A 20,087-nucleotide genomic window follows, 5' to 3' on the forward strand; every position below is an offset into this window, starting at 1 on the left:
TAGCAAGCAATGGGTCAAGGAATGCGTTCTTTTTGTGCAAAACAAAAGCTGATGATTGTCATTACATGAATCACTTTAGAATCATGAGAATGCTGCTTGATAAATTCAGAAACAAACCAAAAAACAAGCCACGCACAAATGAAAAACAATTTAATGATGCTCTCTCCACACTAGGATTAATAAAATGAAACGGATCACATCTAATATGGACATATCAGACACCTTGTGAAACACTAAAGGAAAAATTCAGTTTCGAGCTATGGCACTTGCCGCATAGATGTGGGGGGCCTTGCACCAACAGTGATAGTTACCTCTGCATTTAGAAATTGAAAGCATTCATGCAGACAAGGACGATTCTTTATATTTTTGGTTACCACTTCAAATGCCTCCACCAAGTGTTACAATGATGTACGCCATACTAAGGATCTCACTGCAACACCTGCAGGTAAAAAGCAAGAGCAGTCAAAGTGCTCGTGTATTCTGGACCCTATCTTTGAAAACTTTTAGGCAAGAACAGTTCAAGAAGCAGACATAAGAACTGCATTTATTTCCATAATTCCCCATTTGAATGGCCTTTTTTTTTGCTTAGACAATGCCTACGCCTAGCCACAGCAGCTCCCTTATGCAGACTCCGCAAGCCAAGACCCCATGGAGGCGCATGCAGGTAGAGGCAAGAAGCAATGGCATTGGTATTGACATTCATCCAATTTTTTTCTTTTCCTTACCCTTTTCTTTTCCTTTTCCCACCCCATGTGTAGGGCAGCCAAATGGGCAAGTCCGTGGTTAACCTCCTTGCCTTTCTTTCTTCCATTCTCTGTCCTTTTCTCTATGATCTCGCGCTTTCCTTTGTCGGCGGACTGCTTGATTCCTTCGCCGGTGGCCTATGACGTAGTACGAAATGAAAGAAACCTAGATGGGCTGGTCGCGGGCAGTTCTTTTCGGATTCGTGATGCGTCGATTTAAAATATACATTTCTTAGCTAAGCCTAAATGACAGCGTTATAGGCTAGGTCAGTTACGGTAGCTCGTGGGTTTGGTCTAACGCCGCTCTTGACGCAGCACCTTCATCTTATGCGTGTTTGCAAACCGGAGTGAAAGGCAGAGGGTAACACGCCTTCCCGAAATGAAACATTCGGAATAACCATTTGTTCGACGGTTGGACATATGTCAAGGGCCCACGATACAAACCACCTTCAAGTCGGCATTAGCTTATAAAAAGGGCGAACTCAGATGGAACGTTGTCAAGCCAATGTACTTTCAATTATCATAAGGATATCTTTATTGAAATTTACTTCCTTACCATGAGGTGAAAGCTGACTAATAAGCATTTAGATTTTCTTTATTCTTAAGACCTCCTGTTAATATAATGTTGCTGTCTTTTACAACCTCATAAATTAAGAAGTAAGTTATGAATAATAAATTATTGCGTCAAATGTGTAAACGCACATGCCCAACAAAAGTTCTAGTCCATTTCCCAGTATTCACTCAGGGAAAATTTAACACGTCTAGACTGTCACATTGTAGTGATATAAAGGCCAAGGCAGTTCCAAAAGAGTGAGTCACGAATCTAACTCATTATAAGGCGAGCTTGCGTTGGAAAAAAACAACACTCAAAGCACAACGATGGCTACGCGAAAAGTAGTGCTTCTTCTGAATCTGATCTACGGATCAACGCATCAGTTCATCAGATAGGAATGCTCGTAGATTGCAGCGCAAACTGGGGCGCTCAAATGCGATCGAGTATGTACGACAGCATTCTCTTCAGCGCGCAATCTGATTAGATAACGTTCTTTCGCTATTGAATCCGTGACAACATTATTGATATCTTGAATACATGCAGGCGTGTCTTGAGCCAAACGATAACCTTGTAGCAGTGGCTAGACGCTAAAGACAGCTCACCGCCAAAAGAAAAGAAATAGTTGCTTGGGCCCTAGCTAAAGCTTCCTTTTAAGAGGAAGCTTTAGCTCGGGCCCAACTCCGACGCGGCCTATTAAAATACATGTAAAACGCGAAAACGTTTTTATGAGATAACCCCTGGACTGATTTTAATGAAATTCGTTGCATTTGAAAGAGAGAAAGTTAAATTCGTGACTGTTGGAGGCGTAATTTCAATTTAGGGCATGAATTTTGTTAAAAAGGTTTTCAAATATTTGGCAGTTTGAAAAAATAAATAGAAGCTCGAAGTTTACAAATTCATAGCTCTGCATCAAGAACAGATATCGCGGTTCTGTGAACGGCATCCATGAGATCATTCAAAGCGGACAAATTCGATATGTCAATTTATATATTACGTGAATTTGTTGCCTTGTGTACACGGGTTCTGCAAAAGCTGTTATTACACATCAGTAAATTTTTCGGTATTCATGTGTAAATATCAATTTTGTCCGCTTTAGATGTACTATTAGATGCGATTCACAGAATTGTGATATCGTTTTTGATTGCTGAGTTACAGAGTTGTAAACTTGATAGTTTCGTTTTCCGAAAATTTTCGGTTTTTGCCAATTTTTAGTAAAAAAATTGACGACCCAACTCAAAAATTTGAAACCAACAGTCACTAGATGTTAAGTTTTCTTTTAAATGCAACAAACCTTGTCAAATTTGGTGCAGTGGTTGCCGCGAAAAACGAATTCTGCTTTTACATGTATTTATATAGGAGCTTCCTGCCTTGTTCCATGGGATCTGGACGCCCTCCAACCGCAGCCGGCCAGCTGAGCGGTGGGCTGATGCTCTGGGGTGCAGTAGCAAGGCCTCGGTCTTCCTGGCCGAGATGGTAAGGCCGATGCTGCACAAGTAGGCAGCCGCAGTGTCCAGGGCTCTCTGTAGGGCCGCACATGCCTTGCGGATGTGTTGCGGTGGTCCCCGCACCCATAGGGCGATGTCGTCCGCGTATATTGAGGACTGCAAGGGGAAGTGATGGTCGATTGGCAGGGCAGCAGGCAACCGTGCCATGGCCAGGTTGACCTGGGGCTGCGCATTGACCATCGGCTGAACTGGCTGCCAGCTACCAAGGCCCTGTGCGCCCATGCGCTTCGGGTCCGCAAGGCTATCTCACAGCTCCTTGCCCGTGGACAGGGCTGTGCCACCAGATGGGCCCTGCAGCTATTTGAATCTGCAGTCACCTCACGGCTACTGTATGCCCTCCCTCTTGTGGCGCTGCCCCCACCCCGTCTGCGGAAACTGGAGCTGCAGCATCGGTCAGCAATACGGCTCTGTCTTGGCGTTCCCCGAACCTCACAAGTGGCCGCCACTTTGGCTGAGGCAGGTGCCTTGCCCCTGTCATTACTCTTCCTACAACAGGGGCTACGACACATTGATCGCCTACACCATGCCGCAGATGGTCAAGCACTCCTGACCCGCCTAAGCTCCCGGCCAGCATCACACATGGGACGGCTGTGTGGCCTCTATAAGGAGGTCATAGGGGACACGCCTGCAAACGCTGTACAGCCTCGCCCACCACATCGACCACCAATCCCTATTTCGACGGAGCTGTCAGGTGTCTCGAAGAACCGTTCCCCAACATGTGCCCTACAGCAGACGGCAGCCTCTCTCCTCCAAGAGAGACTTGGGGACCACCTTCACATCTTCGTCGACGGATCCGTGATACCGGAGACTGGCTCATCCACAGCAGCCTGCGTTGCACCGGCCCTACGAAAGAGCAAGCTGTGCCGTCTCCCGGGGCACGCAAGTTCTACCGCAGCAGAGTTAGCAGGACTCCACCTTGCTGTGGACCTACTTGCAGAGCAGCTACCAGCGACCCCGGCAGCCATCTTCTGCGACTCCAAGGCGGCGGTGTTCTGCTTGCAGAACCCTGACAGGTCTAGCCTTGGGGTAGCGCTACTCTCTTCAAGACTGACGGCCCTTCAGGACGCAGGATGCTCAGTATCTCTGCATTGGCTACCGGCACACGTGGGGATCCCGAGCAATGAAGAGGCGGGCACTCTGGCAAAAAGTGCCCACCACTCAAGCGTCCCCCTCAGCCCTGCTGTAACGGCCGCAGACTTCTCGAGGCACAGGCTGCGCCGGCACATCATCGCCTGCCACCCGGACAAACGGGTATCCCTGGGCCGGCCTCCACGGCCTCTTCCACAGCACGGCCTCCTACGAAGGGATGCCTCGTTGCTGCTCCGACTGCGAGTTGGCTGCTACTGGACGGCAGCCCGCCGGCACCGCCTTGGGAAAGCCACCTCGCCAGCCTGTGCCTCCTGCGGTGAACCAGAAATTCTCGAGCACCTCCTGCTGGCCTGCCCTGCTCACCTGCAGCATCGCGGTCGACTTCTGCAAGAGTTCAACCGCCTGGGGCTCCCATGTTCACGACAGGAAGATATCCTCTTCCCCTGTCATAATCAGCTACCAGCCTTCCTAAGTGTCGTCGAGTACCTCGACTCGTCGGGGCTCTCGGCGAGACTATAGGACATTTCTACAAAGACGGATGGCCAAACGGCCATCCCACCACTTAGGGCTTCCTGATCGCCCACTACTTCGCTTCCATCTCTACGACCCTCTACCTTTCTCCCTCCTACCCTCTCTCTCTTTTAACCCCATCCCCTCCACCCTACCCTACTGACGCTGAGCAGTGCTCCCGCATGGGTTGCAGAAAATAGCGCTAGCCTTTTCTCCTTCCCCACAAGAACCACTTCTCTCTATAGGAGCTTCCTCTTAAGGGCTGAGGCGTTTTTTCCTTTCTTTTTTTTTACATCGAAGCTGTTAAAGGCTACTTTCCCCACTATGGTGTCCGCGTGTACAACAATACCCCGAAGACAGTGCAATGCCGGGCCGACCCGCGGCGGAGGTGCCCACATAAACAGCTTCGCTGGTCATACTTCTTCACAGAGTGGAAGAGAATTGACTTTTTTTGCGTTGATTTCGCTTTCAGAAAGGGAGAGTGCTATAAATGCAGTGTCATTCGTTCTGGTCTCGTAGATTTAAATATGGGTTTAAATAAATTCTATATCCCATTCATCCCCAAGAGTAGGTGAGGCGTAAGCGGGAAAACACGCACGCACACACACACACACACACACACACACACACACACGCACGCGCGCACACACACACACACATGCACGCACGCACACACGCACACACGCGCACACACGCGCACACACGCACGCGCACACGCACACACGCACACACGCACATTCACATTTACGCGCGCCCACGCATGCACACACGTACAAAATTTACGCACGCGCCACTGCACGCACACACAAGCAAGCCTATGCTCGCACACGCATGCACGCACTCGTGCGCACGCATATTCAAATACGGAGATACAAACACGCGCGCACACTCAAATGCAATTGCACACGGACGCACGCTCTAGGCATTGTTGTGCTAGAGCTTCCAACAAAGGTTCGCTTTGCCGGCATGCGGCTGAAGCCGGGCGCCGAACGAATTCGCCCGGCCCGACGGCGGGTCGTGTTCGGTTTACATCCGGTGGCGCCGCCGGAGCGGCGCCGTTGAACCACTTCACCGGGATCGCCTGATGCAGGTGCCTCTCGTCCATTCGTCGAAATTCGCACAGCAACCCGTGGTGGGTCCTGATTGGAGGTTCGAGCCGATGGCAACTGCATCGACTCCTGTGGTTATAAAAGCCCGAACCACGGGACGACGAAAAAGACAGCAAGCAGAGGCGTGCTCCCGTTTCTCACCGCACGCTTTAGTGCGAGTCCATTATGCCCCGGCCTCTGGACCGTTCATGTAACGCCCTTGTACATACTGCATATAAATGTTTCGTTTAATCACCGTCGCCTTGGATCCTCCTTCGCAACAGTGGCGGCAGCGTTGAGACGTCTCCGTCACAACAGCATGCACACCCGTATTACATTCCCTCTCCTTGCCTGCTGCCTCGCAGTAACAAGCGCGCGCAAAGAGACTGAATGACACTCGCTCTGCAATTACCGTTCAAAATCCAGCTGTAATAAATGGCTTTACGGTTTAAATTTGGCGCTTCTTCAAGTCAATGTGCCCTCTGCTGAGAGGGTGCAAACTGCAAAACCATTTGCTCCTGTGTGTACTCTAAAAAAAGCATAGAGTTTCATATGGGTATTTATTTAGAAACTCTATGAAAAAAAGTTTGCACCCTTTGGGGGTATATCTGCCACACAACGATAATCGTCATCTGCCTTGCTTGCGTTTCCTTTCTTGAAAACGCCGGGCCCCTCTACTTTCCTGTCGGCAATTCTATGTCATGCTGATAACGCGCATGCCGTTCGTTACTGGGAAGTACCGGGCTCGCGGCGTTAAAGAAAGGAAATGCGGACAAGATAGGTGACGTTTATCGTTGTGTGGCAAGATACAACTCAAAGGGTTTAAACGTTTCTTAGAGTAACCGCGCATCCCCGACCAAAACACTGCTTTAACGCACCACCAATGTCCCGACTAAGTGCCATAAATGCATATGTTGTCTACGCCAAGAGGGACTACCCTCTTGGCGTAGACATTTGAAACTTGATACTCGGCTATTATATAGAAATAAGATTGTTTAAAATTTTGCCCATTCAGTTACGCATGTGCATTGCCGTGAAGTTCCACAGAATGGTGAAGGTGCAATGTTCAGAATTCCTGAGTATTTCCATGCTACAAGGAACGACAGTTTCTTTTAACGTACACTGGTCAAAAAATGTTTATATCCTTTGGGGCGGCTTATTTTGTCCCCAAACAATAATCGTCATCTGCCTTTCTTGCGTTTCCTCTCTTGAAAACTCGGCGCTCGCTACTTTCCTGTCGAGAATGCTGTGTCAAGCTGATAACGCGCAAGCCGATCGTGACTAGGAAGCACCGGGCTCGCAGCGTTAAAGGAAGGAAATGCGGGCAAGACAGATGGCGATTATCGTTTGGGGACAAAACACAACCCAAAGGGTGTAAACTTTTTTTTTCAGAGTGTAGCACAAAGGCATGCGCATACTCGTAGTTATGTTGTCCAAGCAATAAAATCTGATAATCTGAAAACCCACTACCTTATGACGGCAGAGGGTTTTCTTGAGCTTTTGGACTACCACTTCACCTCTACCATTGTTAACTTTGACAGCAAGATTCACATACAGAAATAGGGTATATGTATTGGATCGTGTGTGGCACCCATGTTGTGTGAAATTCTCTAAGCCAAATTTGACAGTTTGTTTCAGCAAGAATTGAACCAGGGCATCGTTCTTAAAGTTCATAGACATGTGGACGATTGTTTTGTCTTTTGTCTGTTCCACATAATGACATTAGCACTGCAGTAGCTGAGAGAGTGTTGCTTTGTTTCAAACAATGCTCGCTCGTTATCTTTCACAATGGAACTTCCTGACAATGACCCACTCCGGTTTTTAGATTTAGCGCTTTAGTTTAACTGGGACAAACACCTTTGTTGGGAATATTTGCGGCGTTCTAAGAAGGCCATTCTACCTTCCGACTCCTCTAACACCAAACTGGTAAAACGGGGTATAGCTTCGTCGTGCCTCAAGTCATGCCTGACCAAGTTGTGTGCACACAGGGTCGGTCATAGTCTTTACCTACTAGTGTGTCGTCTGAAAGCCTCGGGATTCCTTCCATTCGAGTGTGCTAGTCGCAGTGGGTTCAACTCTTCTAAAGAAGCTCCAGGCTCCACCCAATGCTATGCCACGCCAGAGGCCAAACGAGTTTGTCGTGATGCCATATGTCCACACGATTTCACACAACCTAAAAATGATCGGGCAAAAACACGGCGTTGACCTCGTCTTCACAGCTCACCTCACGCTTTCTCGACTGTGCACCCTTGCGAACGGCCATAAGAAGAACAAGATCTGTTAAAAGAAACACACGAAACCCCTCGCCTCGTGTGCCGCCAAAGTGGTAAATAAGATACCACTCGACTATGGGAAAGTTTACATTGGGCAGACGGGGCGCTGTATAAATGACAGGTATTGTTGTAGCGGGTGGCAGAGTGACGGAGACGATCCAAGAGCACGTACCGCACTGTTTTATTTCAATGACAGCGAACTATATATATATATATATATATATATATATATAGGCTGCTTGCCTATGACGTAACAAAAAAAGAACGAATCATGTTTGACACGTGTGGCACAGCACTTCATATCACTTCTCCCTTTCTTTTAAAACTGCAGTCTTTGCACGGGTCTTCGTTGTCGGGTAGACCTCCGTAAGACCGGCGGACTTGGCGGACAGAGCCTGCTCGGCTGGGAGGGACGTTGGAGGTGTTGTCGAAGGAACAGGCGCAGCGCCAGTTGCTTCTGGAGTGGCCAGGCTGCACCGGCCTTCTGGCGTGGACGTGGGCCGATTCTTGTTGTCCGGGCTGGGTTGAAGAGAGTCGGGAGCCTCCGCTTTTGGGGTCACGGGTGACACAGGCACGCGACGGAAAATTTGGTCGAAGTGACGTCTGGCTAGGCCATCTGGAGTGTCGACCGTTACAAGGCGTGAACCCTCTGTGCCCTCGACGATGCCTGGACGCCAACGCTTCCCTTGGCCAAAGTTGCGCACCCACACCTGGTCGCCGGACTGGAATCTGGGAGGCTGCGAGTAACTTCGAGGTAGAGGCGGGACGCAAGTATCCAAGCGATAACGAATTTGGTAGTTCAGCAGCATCTCTGAAGGAGACTTGCCGCACGGTAGTGGGGTACGTCGATAGCCTAGGAGCACTCGCGCTAGTTTTGTTTCGAGATCGTTCACCATCGAGTGCTTAAGAAGGCCATCCTTTATTGTGCGGACCGCACGCTCTGCCAGACCATTAGGTTGTGGGTGGTACGGCGCACTACGTAGATGAGTTATGTTGGTGACAGTCATGAATTGGGAAAACTGCTGACTTGAAAACTGAGGCCCGTTATCTGATACAACTGTTTGCGGCAAGCCAAAACGCGCAAACAATTCTCGAAGCCGCGCGATTGTGACTTCTGTGGTTGCCGACTTGACGGGAAGTGCCTCAATCCATTTAGTATGCGAGTCGACGACTATCAACAGCATGCGTCCCTCTATCGGTCCGGCGTAATCAATGTGAAGCCTTGACCATTTGGTGCCCGTTTCTGGCCAACAGATAGGAACCTGTGGATGGGGCATTGGCTGAGCTTGTACACAGGAGATGCACGAACGTGCCGATCTCACCATCCAACCCAGGCCACCAGAACTGCGTCCGAGCCAGTCTTTTCATCGCAGATGCACCCTGGTGTGACCGATGTAGCTGAGCGAGCATGGAGACTCGCGCTTTGCGGGGTACGACGATGCGATGACCCCAGTAGAGCAGGCCTTCTACGCTTGACAGCTCCAGTCTTCTGCAAAAATAAGGTTGAAGGTGATTGTGACACGGTGACAAGCGTTTAGGCCATCCATTCAGTACAATGTGCTGCACAACGCTAAGGTTTTCATCTCCGTTCGTCAGCGCCCGTATGGCATCCGCTGGCACGAACGAGCTGTCAAGGGCCTCTGAAGACAACACGTATTCTGGTAAGGTGCCCGATCGACAAGCGTCTGATATCGGCACGGGCAAGCGGTTGAGTGCGTCCGCGTTGCGTTTTCCTTGCCGGCCTTGTACTCTATGCGGTAGCTATATTGGCTTAGAAACAGAGCCCATCTCTGAATACATGCCGACGCCATTGGGGGCACAGGTCGATCTTCTCGTAGAAGTCCCACCAGTGGTTGGTGGTCCGTGACCAATACAAACTCGCGGCCCAGCAGGTAGTCTTGAAACTTTGTTACTCCGAATACCAGTGCGAGCGCTTCCTTCTCGAGCTGAGAATAATTCTTTTCGGCGTGTGTTAACGTGCGTGAACGGAAGGCAATGGGCTTATCCACTTGTCCAATTCGGTGCGAGATTATGGCACCTAAACCGCATCGGTGACGCATCGCATTCCAAGCGCACTGGTTGGTTGGGATCGAAATACGTCAGAACAGGCGAACTCAGAAGTGTTTGTTTAGCCGTGAGATACGAATTTTCCTGCGCCGTTCCCCAGTGGCATTTACGCTCTTTTTCAAGCAGAAGATACAACGGGGCGAGCATCGTTGATATGTGTGGCAAGAACCGGTGATAAGTCAACAGACCCAAAAACGAGCGCAGTTCGCTCACATTCGTAGGCCGTGGCGAGTCGCGTATTGCTGCTAGGTTCTTCTCAAGCGGATGCAAGCCGTCTTTGTGAATGCGACGGCCCAGGTAGACGATTGAGTCTTTGCGAAAATGGCATTTTTCAGCCTTCAGCTTGATGCCATTTTCTTGAAGCCTGCGCAAAACGTCCCGAAGTACTGAGCCATTATCGTCTTGACGTTCCGCTATCAATACATCGTCCAAATACACCTGCACGGCTGGAAGACCGGCCAGGACCGTTTCCATGCGCCGCTGAAAAATCGCGGGAGCCGAGGCAACTCCAAACGGAAGACGATTATAGCAGAACAACCCCTTGTGAGTTTATCACGGCCAACTTCCTCGCCTCCTCATCCAATGGAAGTTGGTTATATGCATCCTTAAGGTCCAGTGTTGTGAAAAATGATACCCCACGTAGCGACGCGAAAATGTCTTCAATGTTTGGTAAAGGGTACTGCTCAGTTATGCACGCAGCATTGATTGTGGTTTTGAAATCGCCGCAAATGCGAAGGGAACCGTCTTTCTTCAGTACTGGTACGATTGGCGCCGCCCACTCAGAATGTGCTATGGGCGATAATATGCCTTGCTCTACTAAACATTCCAGCTCAGTTTCCACTTTTTCACGAAGAGCATAAGGAATTGACCGCACCTTGTGGAACTTCGGCTGGGCGCCTTCTCGAATGTGGAATTTCACAGGTGGCCCCTGAATGTTTCCCAGTCCTGGCTCAAAAAGGGCAGGAAACTGTCCTGAGGCTGTCGAGATCTACTGACGTCGATTGAACCGTAGCGAGAAACCCGGACGGCAAAAGCGAGAACGCTTGGATTAAGTCCCTTCCGCAAAGGCTGGGACCCGAGCAGCCTGTAACTATCAATGTGGCAGGTACAGTCTTCCCCGCAAAATGGGCTTCAAGGTGCAGTTCACCGACAATGGGTAGCTTGCCCAAGTAACAGCTGAGCGTCTGTTTGCATTTCGATAAGCGTGGCCAACTCTAACGGTGCTTTAGATACACCTCCTGCGGAATGATAGAAAACGGTGATCCTGTGTCAATAATCATGATCAAAGGCACGCCACCCCAGCGGATAACTCTGCGGAACGCCTGGAGCAAAGATTTCTTTTCCCGTGATTCCTGCAATGTGAAGACTGATGAAATATCGCCTTCCTCCGTTTCGGATACAGCGCTCTCATAATGAACTGCGTTAGCGATGCCGTCGCGCCTACGACCAGCTCGGAGCCCCGACTGGGATCGGCATTTTCTTGAGAAATGACCAGTCTTCCGACAGCGAAAACACTGCTCCTTTTTGTGCGGACAGTCGCTTGCTTCGTGATCGTAGTTTCCGGAGCGTGCGCACTCAGTATGGCTTTGCTTATCTTTGGTGAAGGTCTGATATCGGCGCGATTTACTCGCTACAGTGCACACCGCTGCCTCATTATCAGGTCTAGTCATGGCGCTTACTTCGAGTGCGGCTGTCTCTGCCGCTATGGCAATCGTTTCAGCTCGGGAAAGTGCGAGCTCAGTTTTTTCAAGCAGCGTCTGCTGCACCGCCCGATTTCGGATGCCGCGAACAATGCGGTCCCGTAACATACGGTCTAAACTGGTGCCGAAGTGACAATTATCCGCAAGCTTGCGTAGCTCAACAACATAGTCCCGGACAGATTCGCTTGCAGCCTGATCCCTTGTAAAGAACTTGTAACTTGCGGCAACCTCATTAGTCTTCGGCGCATAGTGGTTATTTAGGATGGTAAGAGCGTCCTTGTAACTCAAGCCATTTACTTTCTGGGGGGCGCAGTGTCCAGCAAGAACGCCTACCGTCTTCGTTGACAGTGTCGAAACCAAGAGCGCCCTTTTCTTATCTGTCTTAATATCATTTGCTTGAAACAATGCCTCCAGTCGAGTCAAGTAAATATCCCACTTTTCTTGATTTTCGTCGAAACTTAGGGTACCGAGGTTCGTAGCCAGGGCCATGACCGCCGATGCTCCGTAGACTCGATTGCTTTCAGTATCCAGCAGGACTCGCAGCGTTTCCGAGACGCCACTGTTCGTGGCGGGGGTTCCGCGGGGTGGTCACCCTCGTCGCCACTGTTGTAGCGGGTGGCAGAGTGACGGAGACGATCCAAGAGCACGTACCGCACTGTTTTCAGTGACAGCGAACTATATATATAGGCTGCTTGCCTATGACGTAACAAAAAAAGAACGAATCATGTTTGACACGTGTGGCACAGCACTTCACATCAGGTATACCTGCCTGCGCACTGCAAGGATTGTGGCTGTAAACCTCTTTTCGATAAAACCGAGATTACAAGCAGATCTAAAGGCAGACTCGAAAGGGAAATCGTCGAGGCTGGTCAGATTCACGCTCAAGCTGACCTTTGTATTAGTGCCCCGTCAGTGCATCTGATGGATAATGAATTTACGTTCCTCGCCCTTGACTGAAGTTTCTACGCCCCCTCCTCTGTCCCTCTTCCCCAGAAGGTTTTTTTGGAATGATTTTTGTCAGGCCACTTGCACATGCCGTTGTTGCTATCACCTACACTAGCTGTCATTATTGATGTAGTGATGCATGCGCCGTTGTTAGGCGATTTTATATATATATATATATATAAAAATTGTCAACTTTTGTCACAATTCTCGATGGCAGCGCATGCACAATAACGTTCCTGGTGGTTTGTGTAAAAATATACTTAGTTGCAAGTGAGCGTCTTTCCTGTCCACGTCTCCTTTTTACGCAACGCTTCTGCACTCCCCTTTGCAAAAATTTCATAATAAGAGCGATGACTTAACAAAGCGACCGATTGCTACGTTTTAGGAAGTAAAAATAGAAAATATAATATTTGAAGAGCACTCCGGAAAAACTAAAACTGAAACCAAACCTTGAGTTTTGTGTTTCGGCCATCTGGTGGGAGGCTGTCGAACTCAGTTCTACGTAGCGTTAAGAAAGTAAGTATCACGAAGCATGGTAATGAACCGCTGCCAGCACGACGTGAAACGATAGGTACGAGCGATTAAACGACGCGACCACAGCTTCCAACGCGTTCGCAAGTGATACGCACGGGTTTTTATAGATACCACGTTAACTTGCACGACTGTGCTTCAAAAATTGCTTTTGGGTGCACTGTTACGCCATGTGTAGAGAGTCGAGATAAGCATTAATCGAAAGCTGAGTCTCAGGACTACATGCACTTTAGCGGCTATAACGATAGCAGCCGTAGCTTTATTACAGCTACCGTTTTTGTCTCGTAAATCGAGTACAAATTTTCGTCGTTTCCATAAGCTTCCATTGCTGAATCTTTAACTGCTCTGGGAACAAAATTCTTGCTTGCCACAGCATGATCACTGCATTTGGCTCGTTTGGATTGTTTTCCAGAACACGTCTCTCCCCTGTGTTTTTCAATAATCGACCCGCAGCTTTAGTTATTCGTGAAAAACCCACTCGTTCCATAGAAAACGCGCTAGCTCCGTGCCGGGGCCGCTTGGGGCGATTGGTACGTATACAGAAAAGCTGGATATATGAGCAATAATTGTATTAATGAGGATCAGCTAATAGCTGTTGCAGGCTCCGCTGCTTTCGATGACGTTGCATGACGACATAGCGAAGCAGAGAGCAAGTGATTTTTCACTGCTTTTGACACGATATTCGTGCATGTAATGCAATAATATTTGGCTCACATGTTCACAGAAAGCTCGTTAACAGATCGGCAACGTTTTCTTACCATGTTCGAAAAGTGTTTCAGGGAGTTCTGGTCTTGATCTTCATCGTGACTCAGAAGGCGAGCTGTAGGATGGCCCGAGACGTCTGTGACAGGGTCAGGTGGCTGTTACACGATTGTTACGTCTCAACACGGCCAAGGGTATTACTTAGATATTTACCGCGAGGCACCCCCATTCATCAACGCCTATCCAAAATTCAACGCAGCTTTGACGCCGACTGTTGACGGGTCAACAAAAGGCCCCTCTACCGGAACCTGACAACCCGAACTAAACATGAAAAGGGCCAACGTCGAATGCTAGATTGGGAACGGCTTCGACCTCGGATTCCCAGGTTGCTAAATATGCGGGGGCGAAGGTGCAATATAGGAGGCGGAGTTCGGCGGAACGGTGCGATATCATGGGCGGGATATTGCGACCGATTCGACGGCTGTGATTGGCCGCGATGCAGCCATCAGATTCCCTAGTCTAGTCACCTAGGGAAGACAGTGTTAAAAGCCGAGGCCTTTGGTGCAGCTAGAGAAGGGGTGCTGACGTGTCCTGATGTGAACTCAGGCGTTTAATATGCTCCTACATGGAGTGCGGTTCCGTATCTGGAGCCAATGCAAATAATACAAAATCAATCCTTCTTCATTCCTACTACCGGATGTACTCGTCGATGGACTTGGTGGATTCATCGCCCAAACGCCACCTCGAGCCGCATCACGATGGTCAGCTTATGATCTCCCGCGTTGGTATTGGTGACATGCTCGGTCGTGTTTTTGCGATCGACTTCGATGGTTCGAAGTTATTCACGGAGGGAATGGGGTTTTAGTCTCCAACATAACTGGAATGCAGGAGCCTTTGTGCCCCTCTGCGGGTATTGTATGCTAAACACTACTAAGAAGCGTCGGAGATGAGGCAACTGCTGCGGGTTTTTTGCAGCGGTGAAGTGTTTGGCTTGGTCCCTGTAAAAAGCGTATGTTGAAGGAAATGGTTCTCCTTCTCGTTCATTGGATAGCGAGGGTGCTCGACTCTGGCAAGTTTGATGCCTTCAGGTAGCATACAGGAGTTTGTTTATCAGCTCCCTCCTGCTCCTAATGTTTCCCGTGCTACTTGACGCCATCGGTCAAGAAAAGATGTTCCACATCCACCGCCATGACCATGAGGGGCGCTGGCTAACACCCTCGGGGTTAGGCCTTGTACACATCTTGGATGTAGGAACAGCCGCCGCCGTAGCACAATTGGCAATGCAACGCACGTCTAGTGCGGCGGTTGTGGGTTCGGCTCCAACCGGCGGAAATGTTTTTTCGTTCACTTTAATTTATTAATAATTTATGATTTCTACACTTCAATCAAAACAACAATTGCTTTCTCCCATGCTTTCCTTGGTTTCATTATCGGTTAGCTTCATATGCTTGTTGTGACTGACAAAAACCGGGCCCCTCGGTTCCCCTTCTCGTATGTTGAAGGAGGTGTTTTCACTTCAGCTCATTACATTTTCACTGCCAGATGGTAAATGGGGGACGTGAGTGCCAGCGAGTATGCACTCAACCTTCGTGCTAGCCGGATATGCCTATCTGCATGGTTAAACTCCCCGCCTTTCCCTTTATTCTCCTCTTGATCGCCTCATAGATTTGTCGCGACAACGGCGGCGCTATGTAAACAGTTGAGCCCGCTCATTTCATGCAGAGCGTATAACGAAAAGGGGGAACCGGACACGAGAAAAAAAAAGGAACAAAACTAGGTGTCCCATACAGGTAATTTGACTAGAACATGAATGGGGTTTTAGCACCTGACATTATACCGCTCAAACCAGCGTCAAACCTTCAATTCCTTGTTTGCTTCCCTTGGCTGCACTGGTGCTTTCTTTTTTTTCTTCTTCAAAACTCTATCTTACTATTCTATATTCGAAATGTTTTCGTAATATAAAACTGCTGCAGCAAAATTAAGGTGACAACATCTGTTTGCTATTTTCTTTTCTCTCCCCCCTTCTTATAGGATAATTATCTCCCTCTCCTCATAGAGAATAGCAAGTAGGCAAAAAAACGTCGACAAAGCTTTCTGCATTTCAGTGAAGCTTTGTCCCGATGTCTCGTCGCGGGCAGGCACCGCGGTGCTTTTGATGTGAATGGCAACGTGCTTGGGGAATCTCCAACACTGCGAGAATACCGAGGTGCACCGAATGGAGAGGCAGAAGTCCGGATGACCGAGGGCAATTTCACGGAGTAAGAGCTCGGCGAGCATTGGAACGATCCATTCTTTGTTTCCAATAACAGCAATTAAACAGGAAACATTGTAAGGAGCGCGCAAACGGACGAAAAACAGTAAAGAAAGCTTCCAACTTGCCCGAATCACCATATTTCTAAAAAGAATTGCTCACTAATTGAGATTTCGGACTTGGCAGATCTTTGTGATAACAGTGCAGACGCCCAACCGCGACACTATACTCGTAGACAGCCGCTACACCAAGCAAAAACACAGTTCAATACCTAACTGGTTTAGTCCCTCAAGTGAACCGGCCTGAAGCTAACAGTACACATCAATGCGCCTTTTTCTTTTTAAATGCAAAGACTTCTTCGGCTCCACTCGGCATAAATTGTTCCGTGTCAGCGCACGCAGTGCTTTACAAATATGGCAAAATGTAGTTTGGTCGTGCCTTAAAAGAATTGAGCGTAAGTAAAGAGCGCAGACGCCCTGCGTTTGCTTTAGAATAAAGTAATAATGCTATTACTAAAAGACGAGAATAAAAGGACTGAGACCCATGCGGCTGTCTTCTGCCTCGCAATCAGTCACATTCTTCTAAAAGACACGGCAGGCAAACACCACTTCCCACGGCTTCGATTAGCCTAGCATTCTCACGCTAATTTGAATCTTATATCGCAATCAGGATTTCAAATAGCGCAGTGTCAGAACAGCGCATACAATATAGAAGCAAATTTTCGTACCTTCATAGTTCTACCTATTGGTTGTTTACACCCTTCTTGTTAAACAGCGCAAAACGAGACAAAGGTGGACAAGGAAGGTGGGAAGAAGACATGCGCTAACTTCTAACTAGTTCAGGCATATATATATATATATATATATATATATATATATATATATATATATATATATATAGAGAGAGAGAGAGAGAGAGAGAGAACATGTGTAATTTAATGACCCCTACATGTTCTAATGATGCATCACAATCACAAGAATACAAAACGTTGCCAGCAAGAAAGCTGGTCATATGACAACGCTATGGAAGGCTTACAGCTTTTTCATATTCTATCGCCGCAGCTTCTATAATCAATCTCATCTGTTCACTTGCGTGTCTTGCGATTACAGTGGTGTCATTCAAGGGGAGGGTGAAACCGCATTCGGCGCACTTGTTTGGAATTCTCTGCCAATACATATAAAAGAAGCCCGTAACTTTAGGTCTGCTGTAAGAAAATACTTTTTTGAAAAATACTGTGGATAAAAGAACACTTGCTTTATATTTACATCCTGCATGCCTAAGTTATGCATGTCAATTTCATTGTTATGTATTATGTCTGTTTTGTTTGCTCGCGTGCGTGTTGGATAAAAGTACACTGAGATTATATCTAACTTCTTGCTTAAGTTATGTATGTTAATTTTATTACTATGTATTACGTCTGTTGTTTTGTTTGCTCGTATGCTTCGTTTTTTGTACCGCAGGTTGACTGTGGGCCCGGGACTAGCCAATGGCTATGGGTCTAGTAATGCTTTTGTATTTTGTAAAATATGTCGTAAATAAATAAATAAATAAATAAATAAATAAATAAATAAATAAATAAATAAATAATGAATGAATGAATGAATGAATGAATGAATGAATGAATGAATGAATGAATGAATGTAGTGCCAAAAAACCATCCCTACCCTCCTGAACATTTTGATGGCGCTCTTGAAGGCGCAGATTAACATAACGACCAGTTTCCCCCACTTTTGACTGCATGATAGAGGGACGTCATGAACTACATTCTTACAGCAGTCGACTAACAGGTTCCTTTGTTCGACGCTGCAAACTCGTTCCCCCCCCTCCCTTTTTTTTTGGACAAGTCAGCCTCGGATAACTTATTCGGAGCGGGACAGAGTACATTAACACCCGCCTTCTGGCCTGTATTAATCGATGCGATACATGGTGCAGGTACATTATCAGAGAAAGTTTCCGCTTTGCGGATTCCTGTGCACCATTAGCGGTTTTACAAACACTTTGGCAGTGCTTTGACTTCTTTAGCGATGCTTCTGGCCCCCGAAATGAATGGACGATCTGTCGCACCCCGGAGTTGGTATACGGCACGACCGCAGGCACCTCTGCTGTGGAGCTTGTTTCAGGACGCTGCTCTTTGATTCGGGTGGATGGTTAGTCACGTGATATTCTTTATTTTTCGTGGGCTTTCTTTATCAGCCGGAAAAAATAAACTGGCAGGAAGTACCTGGCTGAAAACATCCCAGCTTTTAGTTTCTTGCAATTTTCTACAAATTATTCATTGGCAGCACGGCATTCAGAGCAGTGATTAAAAAATGACAATTGCGATTAATTATTAAGTTGAATGGCATCAACACAAGAATTGCTTACGGCTACTCTACTCGACTGTGAACAAGATGTACTTGGTCATCGTCGTGTAGAATGGCCCGTCTTTTTCAAGAACGCCATGTATGAAAGCTGGGACACCCTGCTTACACGGGCCGTATTGACGAAAAAGTTCTTACGCCAAAACTCTTCGTAAAAGCAGCTGCCAGCCAATTCTGACGATGGACATAATTGTTAACAAAGACTGCTGGCCAATGACGAAGAGCACAAAAGGCTTTTCGACCCTGGTCATTTGTGATGTAGCGCGCTACTGCGTGCCACAGTGGTCCGGTCACAAAAGACGACGACAACACGACCAGCACGCTGACGAGCAGCGGAATCGGCAGGATCAGGCTTCCTCCTGATTGAGCCGGCTCGGCGGAAAATATAATTTGTGCGCACTTGGAACCAGCGTCTGTCTTCACCCACAGAGACTTCTTTGCGAATGCACATGGCGAGCTTAAAGGGACATACAACCGCTCAGAACATTAACCCCGCTGATGGAATGATTCCCTATCGTAGTAGCTAAAACAAGCCATGTTTTTCTTACTAAACGTGGATTTATATTTAGTTCATCACTAAAAGGTCACGAAAAATGACCTTTGGCGCCCCATGCAGCAAAAACATGAAGCTGCATAAGAGGTACAATCACGTGACCTTCTACTAGCGTACGCGGTTCCTGGTCTTTCTATTAGTATTGAAATGCTGTATACTTTTTATTATCGTAAGTTTTTCCTTACTTACAATGTGAAGACAAGCCTGTAGTGCGAAGTGGCGCTGCCTTCGTTTTCGATGAGTTGGCTTGGCTCGTCTGTGGACAGAACAACGACGACGGGGGCAGGCCAGCCATGGGGAAAATGCGGTACGATTAAATACAAGAGATGGCTGTATAACAACGCGAACTTATTGCACGAGGTTTTTATTTTCAAAATGGTTGAAAAGGTCAAAATGTAGGTGGTTAACCACAGCTACACTCACTCCTGTGAAGGCAGAACGACGGGCGGCTTTCACAATTTGCAAGGCAGGCTATCGACATCGCTCTCAGTTCTCAGCATTGCTGGAGACTCTTACTTTTTAGAAGCTGCTCAGATCGAAACATTTTGCTGATTAAATATCCACGCGCTTTTGGAAGTAAACGATGCAGATGCAAACACTACCGAGGGTGAGCTTTGCGTTGCGCCATAAGAAACTAGGTCCTTAAACATCGGTTGTCAGTCCCTTCAAGGCTGCTGGGGAGCACGCCCAGATTTTACTGCCACGGTTCTGCTGTCTCACGGTTTACCTGTGGGTCAGTCTTTTGTCCCACTTTGGCCTCTTCGGATCCCGAGTTGTTCCTAAATGCTTGGCCTAGTGGTTTCGAATAAGCTGTTCGCTTTCTTGCTTTCGGTGGCGCCACATTAAAAAAGGACCAGAGGCGGCCAAGCTAAGCATTGCCGCAAGTGATCAGCAGCACCTGCGACTTTGTGAGGATTCGGACCATTCGCTTGCCGTCACGTGATTGATTAGAATAGTGCTTTTCTACTGGCAAAGAGACGTTTCTGATCAATCACGCGAGGGTTAGTGAACTCTTCGCGTTCGCTTTCCAAACCATTTTGAGATCGCACCCGTTCTAGAACGTACGCCCACATACGGCTCCAACGTTTTCGCGATCCACCTACAATGGACTTCTCATGCGTTGGCTAACAAGGCCGTAGATAAGCCAAAGCGCACTCACACCACCGTCTTCAAGCTCTCTTGCTTGTCGCGCATATGTGGTTGGAAGCACGTTGAAT

At 48.0% G+C, this 20,087-nt stretch overlaps 1 pseudogene; it reads right to left on the reverse strand.

Annotated features, from left to right (window-relative positions):
• Positions 1 to 8,038: 8,038 nt before the first annotated feature.
• Positions 8,039 to 11,108, reverse strand: LOC140215204 (uncharacterized; annotated as a pseudogene).
• Positions 11,109 to 20,087: the final 8,979 nt, after the last annotated feature.

Source organism: Dermacentor andersoni, chromosome 1 (assembly GCF_023375885.2).
Source record: "Dermacentor andersoni chromosome 1, qqDerAnde1_hic_scaffold, whole genome shotgun sequence".
Classification (NCBI taxonomy): domain Eukaryota; kingdom Metazoa; phylum Arthropoda; class Arachnida; order Ixodida; family Ixodidae; genus Dermacentor; species Dermacentor andersoni.